The 9,366-nt window shown below is 43.9% G+C and overlaps 2 protein-coding genes across 2 annotated transcripts in view; one reads left to right on the forward strand and one right to left on the reverse strand.

Moving 5' to 3' along the window:
- Positions 1–9,366, forward strand: part of LOC126530913 (N-chimaerin-like) — a 53,258-nt gene that overhangs the window by 35,273 nt on the left and 8,619 nt on the right. The window lies entirely within an intron of this gene.
- Positions 286–9,366, reverse strand: part of LOC126530910 (uncharacterized) — a 60,101-nt gene continuing 51,020 nt past the window's right edge. The window contains exon 16 of the transcript XR_008612569.2: positions 286–627. The gene's annotated coding sequence lies outside the window, so the exon portion shown is untranslated. The remainder of the gene's footprint in view (positions 628–9,366) is intronic.

Here is a 9,366-nt window from a genome sequence, read left to right on the forward strand (position 1 = left end):
TTAACTTCCATTAATTAGACTTAAGTGAGAATGACAGAATTGACCATATTATACAGTGAGCTAAAATAAAGGAAAAGGCGTAGAGTCTTCCTCCTAGGCAGACTCTAAAAGCCCATTGCAGCTTCACTGAGGAGCAATAACCCAAATCCATGATGCCTCGAATCTGATGCACCTTTTGTTTTTATGTTCATAGTAGGTATGTACATGTAGAAAACAGTGTGCACCCAAATGTGATATGCACCATGTTTTATAACACAAAAGAATGTAAAATTGAATTTGCCAGAGTTGTACTAACAGCTCTACTCTAAGCCATTTGCTAGTGGGGTGCTGGTGATGTTTATAAAAAAAGAGGTGCTGCCAGAGCCACACAATGACATTGGCTTGGCTTGACTTCAGTATGTTAGTTCAGCAAGCTAGCATCACCAAAAATTGACGTGAACGAGGTGACACCTCGTTGCAAAGCAATTAACGTGAAGCTTTTTTCTTGAGAGCTTGAGAGAACAGGCCGGTATCATAACAGTTGTTTTACCGCGAAGCTGTTAGTTTCTCGTTGGTCGGCATTTTTCGTGTCGATGTCCGTGGGCAAAATGTGGGCTGATCCTGCGGGTGGTGTAATACCGGACCAACCTGCGGCGGAGGTGAAGCCGGCTTCAAGCACTCACCAAAGTGAAGCGAAAAGTGCATGCATTCTTTGGAATCACGCATACAACATACAGAACAACATTCGTTTCAATAAGGAACAAGCACAAAACAAGTATCCGAACCACATAATTAATAAGGCGCTCCTGATGATAATGCAAAACACATAGTGCTCCCCACATGTTTTTCCCGGTAAAGATTTCTGTTGCTCAAGCTGCTATAGTGATGGCAGCTTGCCACGTGGGGAGTAACGTCACTAGCCTTTACTATATAAAGGAACCAGCCTAGCAACTGATTTTATTGTTGTTGCAGCACCGCTATGGGTAGGCAACGCATAATTAGGACTCCTGAGGAGCAGCATGAATATGAGAGGCGGCAAAGGGAAACAGAAACTGCAAGATGACCAGTGATGGGGTGCTGTCAAAATTACCATTTCTCCCATTACTACCATTACTCTAAATTACTATTACTGCCATTACTGTAAAGCAATAAGGCATTGCGTACCCCCTCAGCAGTTGTAGTATTGGTTTTCAACCTCTTTGCTGGACATCCCCTTTCACAAGGCCGGAATGGCGAGTAGATTTTAAAGCGAAGCTTTCTTTGCCCTTTCCTACTTTTCCACTGCTGCCGCTGTCCGGTACACCGCGCCGGGGGTGGTTCAGAGCATGTGTAGACATGTCAGGAGTGTGGCAGAGAAGAAAAGAGATGTGAGGAACTCGTTTGGACCACACAGTGCCGAATGGGCACAATGCCCTCTGGAGCTCCCAGGTTGTTGCCACATTGGCCTCTTGACAGCTGTAATTCTCCGTGACCCCCCACAATTTGCTTACCTTTCTACCAATGTGCAAGTCCAGAGGGAAGCTAGATAGAATGGAAGAGAGGAGGGGGGAGAGGAAGCAGATAATGGGTAGAACCGTCGCAGTCATGAAACGAGTGAATAACAGCCTGCCCACTCTTCACTTGCAGTTCCCATAGAAATACAAGGGGGGGGGGGGGGGAATAGGGAGAAAGTGATGTGAGAAGGCAAGGAAACGCTGGATAAACTTAAGTTCAAATATGTTACGGTGCGTTTCTGCTATTTCTGAAAAATAAAACCATGCAAATGTGTCTAGCGGACAACTTAAGCAGGGCGTGCAGAAGCAGAGCCACATTAACTAAAGAGCACTTCAGGGTTTAGGTAACACCAGAAGCGGTCGCACGTCAAATAAACACTTTTGTGCCCGCCGCGGTAGCTTTTCGGCTATGGCATTGCTCGAGGTCGCGGATTTATCTCGACTGCGGCAGCTGCATTTCGACGGGACCAAATAAAAAACGCTCGTGCACTTTGATTTAGGGACTTTGACGTTATAGTTCTCTGGAAACCCGCTAGGTGGAGAGAAGTAATTAATAAAGGGAAAATGAGACATCTACCCAAACGTAGCTAAGTGCTACAAAGGAAACCCATATGGGTTCCTTGAAAGAAAAGCTTCGCAGTTGAAGAAAATTTGTCCTGGTCCGAAACTGCAAGGCTTTTCTTTCGAGGAACCCGTATGGGTTTCCTTTGTAGCACTTAGCTATGTTTGGGTAGATGTCTCATTTTCCCTTTATTGATTTAGGGACACATTAAAGAATACCACAGTGCCAAAATTAATCCGGAGTGCACCACTGCAGCCTGCCCCATAATCCAATTCAAGTTTGATGCTTCTGCCACTATGCGATGTGCCATGTGAGGCAATGACAATCCTCTCAGAGGTTATGACATATGGCGCATAACAGCGCCTCAAGCAAGCACCTCTCTCTTTGTGTTTTGTGTACTGTGCAGACAAACAGTAGTGATGCACGCAAGGTAACATTTAACAACTGACCACTCTCGTGTGGGACAAAACGTTGAACAAATTAAACATTCACCGTCAACATCACTGATAATCATCATCAATTAAAGCAAACAGCACAGAAAGCTTCGCTTACATTGATTTCCACAGTGCATGGGATTTTTTTGTTTAGGCAATACAGAATTTTAAACATTGCCTGTGGCAGATAGCATAATTCTAGTCCTTGAACATGATTACTAAGAATGCCAAACATTACTTGCATGAGAAATCAAAGTGCACAATCAATTAATTAACAAGTTGTGCTAATTAGCTTTCTAATAATTTACAGCACATATTACAATTTACTCTTGCATCTGGGGGATTCGTAAAGCACTTGCAACAAATTCTCAGGATGACACCAGTTTTGAGATATTCAGTCCCAATGTGTACGATCAAATACATGGTCATTCTGGTTACTTTTGTACTTCAATGCATAAAATGGTGTTTTGATTAGAAAGGCAAGTGGAACAATAGTGTATTTTTACTGCAAGTTTCATGGTGCATGTCTCGAAACCCAAGCCATCCTCAGAATTCTTTCCAGTGAATATACCTTACAAACTCGCTGGCTATGATTAGTAAATTGCCATATGTGCCATAAAGTAATTAGTTGACAACTTGATAGATTTTCTTGTTCACGAGTCAATTAGGCATCTTGATTTCTCATGCAAGTAATGTCCACCGCTTCGAGTAATTCAGCTCAAGGACTATAATTATGCTACCTGCCGCACGCAATTTCAAACATATTGTCTAGTCTTAGAAAAACCACTTCATGGAAGTGGTGTTGTCTTCGTATGTGAAAGAAAGTGTCAGCACTCATGGACAGTGCAGGGCCCCATGCATGTCAATTCCACATGGGCTCATCGCATTTCCTTATTCACTTCTTGGCACAGAGGCAAAGTGTCATATTGTGTTTGCATTCTACACATCGAGAAACTGTACTGATAGAGGCCATATTTTGTCAATATTCTTGTTTTTTGCTTGTTTTTGCCTTTTAGTGACTGAAATGACGCTATGCCCCACTGTCACTTAAGTCACCCACTTGGTGGGACGAATGACGAGAAGTGAAAAGATTCCTTACCAAGTATAGCCTCAAGCTGAGTTTTATGCTGCTGGAGCATGCTACCTGAGAAAACTGCTACCATAGCTAGTTTATGCTTGCAGCATGTTTTTTTTTTATGTGGGCCAATCCCGAAGGCAGTTCAGCCTAACACAGCACCTCAAAGAGCTAGCTGTCACAAGGGAATGATGCAAGCAACTGGCATGCACTAGGTGTTCCTGAGAAATATTTTGGCACAAGAAAGGCATGCATGCACTTGTGGCCTAATGGTTAGAGCATTAGGTTGCTGTGTTAGAAGACAGATGTTTAATCCCACCATCAGGCATGCATTTCATTGCATTATAAGCAGACTTCAGTTAATTCAGAAGTTTTTTTTTTCTTTCTTTATGCCTCATATATAGAAACATGGCAGACGTATGCCTTCCATAAAAATGGAGTGAAACAGGACTGCGTTGAATCACTGCCTACTCGGCAAAAACGTAATGGTATAACCAACTGCATGTGTTATTGATTTGTTGCGTGCAGCAGTTCATGCCAATGCTGATGGGGTCATGAACTGTCAGTCTCATTTTTCTGCATTTTATTATGAATTAGGCATGTAGATTCCAGCATATTGGGGACGTTTGTGGCCGATAGGATGTGGTCTGCAATGTACACCTGAAAGGATTGTAGCTAGTCTACAACCTGACTTGCCTTCTGTGACTGTAGGCAGCAACCATTCTAGAATGCAGGCACGAAAGTGTGCCTACCTTCACACGAAAGTGTGCTCTACCTGCTTTTCTGTCTTTCCATGGTCAGAAAAAGATTTGCTTAACCCTTCCACAGCCACTCCCAAGCTTACTATGGGACATACCCTGACACAAGCCCTGCTACTCCCAAGTAAACTCATTTTATGTTTCTTTTAATGCACTGCTTGCCTCTTCCTAAGCAACTTGTGCAAAAAAGAAAAAGAAAAAAAAGCATTGTGTACTCGTTTCATCTAAGGAGAGGCCATTTAAATGTACAAAACTTGTAAGTTTAAATACTGACAGCAGATGGAGCCCATGTCATGGTGTGCGATATACGTATATATGGCTCTCCGTGCTCTGTAAACTCTGTTGCTCTGTCTCGTCTGGGCAGCCTTGCGAGTCAGTGCGGCAAGTCCTTCAGTACTACGACAAATGAAAGAACTTATACTAAGCTGTTTATAAATTCCGAATTTGGAGAAATCAGTGACAATGTACCAACTTCTATGCATTATAAAATGACCACTGAACCAACATATGAAAAAATCCCGACAGGGGCTCTGGAGCATTCAGAAAAAAAAAGAAAGGTTAAGTGTCTGATGCATTCACAGAGAGATGGCTCTGCCTTTCGTCACCATTGAACACAGACATTGCAGTCAGGCATTCAACACCAAGGAAAGGCATTCACAAGCACTGCAGATGCTGAGAAAAAGTAGCGTGAACTATCTTATTTACTCATGTGAAGCCCACCCTCACGTAGGGCTCCCACTTTGGAGAACAAAAATTAAAAAAAGAAAGGTTTCGCTAGACGTCATATGCATATGAGCATGCTGGTTAATTTTTCCAAGCCACAACTTTGGTTGCGGACGAAGTAGTGTGGTGGTGGTGGTTATGCCTAGCTGGCAGGTGCAGCAGGTGGCGAGCCATTATGGGCAGATCACTCTTAAATGTTTGTACCAGTAGAACACACCGGCAGTCGGGCGTCCGCAAGCTTGACTGACATGTGCGGGGCACACATGATGCGGGGCATGGGTTCACGGGTGATCATCTGACAACTACCACGAATGCCTACCAAGTTCATGTGTGCACTTACTGAACGGAACAGCATAAGCTTCATGTGGGCATAAAGCCAATAAAGCTCCAAAATAAAATGTGTGTTTAAACTGTGCTGCGCAAAATTAAGTGACCCCCTTTGGCCCCGGGGCGGCCAAAGGGGGTCACTTACAAACTTCTTCGGAAGCTGGACGACAATGCCATCGAAATCCTAACGGCAGAGATAAACGAGGTGTAGAGCTCGGGGCAGGTCGCGTCGGGAGGGCACACTGCCAAGGTGGTGCTCATCCCGAAACCGGGGAAGCCTCCGCACATGAATAACCTGTGTCCGATCTCTCTAACATTGTGCATTTGCAAAGTAGCCGAACATGCAGTACACAATGAAATCGTCAAACACATAGAGAACCACAAACTATTTAGGCATAATCTAATAGGCTTTAGAAAGGGACTCTCAATGCAGGACGCAATGCTGCTCCTGAAAAGATCCATATTCGAGAATGAGGTGTGGAACTTCCAAGGAATCATTGCACTCGACTTCGCTAAGGGCTTTGATAAGGTGGCTCACGAACACATCTTGAACGAAATTTCCTTTCTCAACCTAGGGCGGAAATTCTTTAATTTCAATCTCTCATTCCTATCGGAAAGCAAAGCATCCCCTCAACTGGGCACGATCTTCGGTGGTCCTTACGAACTGGGCAACTGCTGAAGCCCTCAGGGCTCGGTCCTATCCCTGTTACTCTTCAATATTGCCATGCATAAATTCTCCTACAGGCTGGCCGAACTCCCAAAAATAAGCCACGCAATCTATTCAGACAAAATCACAATCTGGTCCCTGGGGGGATCACTGGCTGATCTAGAGCAATCCCTCCAGGCAGCCATAGAGGTAACAGAAGAATTTCTTACATGCACGGGTCTAAAGCTTTCACCGACCAAATCTGAACTCCTACTCTACAGACAGTCCAGGCAGGGCATTAGGAACCTCGAGCCTCTGGAAACGCAGCCAGTCGAAATTACGACACGAGAAGGGCACCCCATTCCGAGGGTGAACTCCATAAAAATTTTAGGACGTTTAATCAATGCCAAAGGCTGTAATGCAAAAGCTCTAAACTAGCTAGGCGCGCAGTGAAATAATATACTAAGACTCATTATTAGAATTACAAACAAAAGGGGAGGACTTGAGGAGGACAACCTATTCAGGGTCTTCCAAGCTTTCTTCATCAGTCACACTTACACGGCACCGTTCCTCAAAAGGAGCAAAGTTGAAAAGAACAAACTAGACACGCTCATCAGGTCCGGCATCAAAAGAATACTCGGTATTCCGCAGTCCGCTAGCACGGTAAATCTACTCAAACTCGGAATTCACAACACCACAGAAGAATTAATTGAAGTACAGTTTATTGCACAGATCTCCAGGCTTTCGTTAACTATGCCGGGCATTAAGATTCTTGATCAAGCTGTTATACTCTCTATACAGGCACTGCTCGACAGATACCCCCTGTCTAAACTAGCCCGGGAAGGTATAAAAATAGAGCCCATACCGAGGAACATCCACCAGATATGACGGAGTTTGCAGAAGAGCACGAGCTAGAACCATCCTTCAGCGAATCAATGTTTACAGGGCAGATACATTCTTCGATGATGCCGTCAAATACGGCAGCAAGACAGGTTTGCAATCTTGGTCATTGTCGTGGTGGAGCGCCGCGTCAGCCTTCAGTAAACGCGAAAACGAGGCGAAGGAAACTGCGAAAGTCTTGGCTCTTCAAGCCGCAAAAGGCCCGACGATCATTTTCTCCCACTCGCGCATGGCTGTCAGAGCTTTCTCATTCGCTCTAGTTTCTAAACACGCAGCCGGCATCATCAACAGATCCTTTCATAGTACTATGGGCAAAGAAACGAGATCATAACATAACGTGGTTCCCGGCCCACATGAATCATTTAACTAACCAAGCGGATTGCAACCCTAATGAGGGGGTCAACTGCCTGGCATGTGAATTCACGAACCGCACCCGAGCTAATGGTTTGGCTCTCCCACAGGATTGTCCCTTCAAAGATCCTCTTACCACCTATCACGAAATTACATCGCATTACAGACAAAGCAGGAGGAAATTCCCTCCCCCCAGCCTGAAACTGAACAGGGCTCAGGCCGTTACTTTCAGGCTCTTACAGACGAGATGGTATCTCACCCCCAGAGCGCTTAGTTGGATAGACCCTAACTTCTCGCAGCCGTGCTCCAAATGCGGTCATGCATGCTGCTCCTTCGACCACATGCTCTGGCTGTGCCTGCACAATGCGGGCTCCGAACTTCAATGTACGTCCCAGGGGGACGCCTTGCTGAAGAGCTCGGAATTCACGCACCAACTACAGGCCGTCCAGGGGGCCCGCAACGTCGCAGAGAGTCACCACCTCCTGGTCCCATCGTGGGCGGAGCCACCATCTTGATTGGAGAGCCTTTGCCTCCCCCTAGTCATGTTCCTCTGGACACTTCTATAAAGTTCTTGTCAATTGTCAATTAAAAGCATACAGTCGAATATCAACGTAACAAGCATGGATGTAATAACTTATTCGATATAACAAAGTGAATCTAAAACGTTTCTTGCCAATATGAGCATGTACTGAATATGCCAGGTGTATCTGTGAAGACTTCAAGCAATTTTTTTAAACATCACCTGTGATAGATAGGAAAATTTTAGCCCTTGAGCTGGTCAACTCGAAGAGGCAGACACTACTTGCATGATAAACTGAAATGCCTAATTGACTAACGAATGAAAATTCACTAATTAAAATTTTTAATTACGTTAGGCAAGGAAAAATTCTTTTCAGTGTTCAAAACATGAAAGGGAGAAAGAAGGCAATAGGAGAGAGCACACATGTTGCGAAGTAATGTTTCACCAACCAGCCCAAGCCTCTTAACTAATTAGCTCATGACATATACTGAGATTTACAAACTTGTAGCCGGTGAGACTGCAAGGTATATCCACTTGAAGAGAATTCTGCGAATGACACCGTTTTCTAGATATGCATCGTCAGACTTGTGGTAAAAATATACTGTAATTCCACTTACTCTTATAACTAAATGGCATTTTATGCATTAAAGAACAAAAGTAACTGGACTGCAAGTGTATTTCTTCGCAAAGTTGGGGAATTGATATCTGGAAACTGATGTCATCCTGAGAACTTGTTCCAAGTCTCCATTGTGCGAACTCCCTGGCTACAATTTTGAATTGCAATGTGGGACACAGGTTAATTAGTCAAAGCTTAATTAGCTGATTTTTGTTAATTAGTCAGTGCCGAAGTAAATTTTCCCCGCAAATAATGTCCACCTGTTCAAGCAACATAGCTCATGGATTAGAATTGTGCTATCTGCCACAGGCGATCTCTAAAAATTGGTTAAAATCTTTGCAGGACCACCAGGAACATGTGCTTATACAATAGAATATCAGTAAACGAAAATTGCCTATATGGAATTACTGTTCAAACAGAGCAACAGTTCGTTAAGTTTTGCATCAAGGCAATGCAAAAAAAAATTGTCAATGTAACCACATTTTTTTCTAAGTCCGAATGGAACTGAAGATAATACTGAAAATTAAATTGAGTGGCCAATATGGAATCGGGACAGGCATCACTGCTTGCACCTTTCCTATTTGGGCTTTTTCGCCAGTTCGCCACTTTCTCTCCAAGGCAGCTTTTGCTGGCTTTTGTTGGTGCCATAGTTAGCGTGACTCTACCGTGGTCATGACTGGCTGCGGTTTCTTGGTTTTGGCAATGTCAGTGAGCTGTGAATTTGCTTGGTGTTCCCGATGATGGTGCAGAAATGCCCGCACAATGCACTCGTGCTGCAGATGATGAAAATTATTGACGACTTCAAGGGTGGTTGCTTGAATATAACAGCTATTTTATTTACTAAATTTCTTTTTATGTGTATTTTATTTTGTGCTTCTAGCTCTAGATGGCGACTGTGTGCAAGTAGAAAATTTGTAAGAAGTCATGTAAACAATTAGGCAGATCCCATGCACTGTGGCAGTCGATGTAAGCGAAGCCTTCT

The sequence above is a fragment of the Dermacentor andersoni genome, chromosome 5 (assembly GCF_023375885.2).
Source record: "Dermacentor andersoni chromosome 5, qqDerAnde1_hic_scaffold, whole genome shotgun sequence".
In the NCBI taxonomy this organism is placed as follows: Eukaryota; Metazoa; Arthropoda; class Arachnida; order Ixodida; family Ixodidae; genus Dermacentor; species Dermacentor andersoni.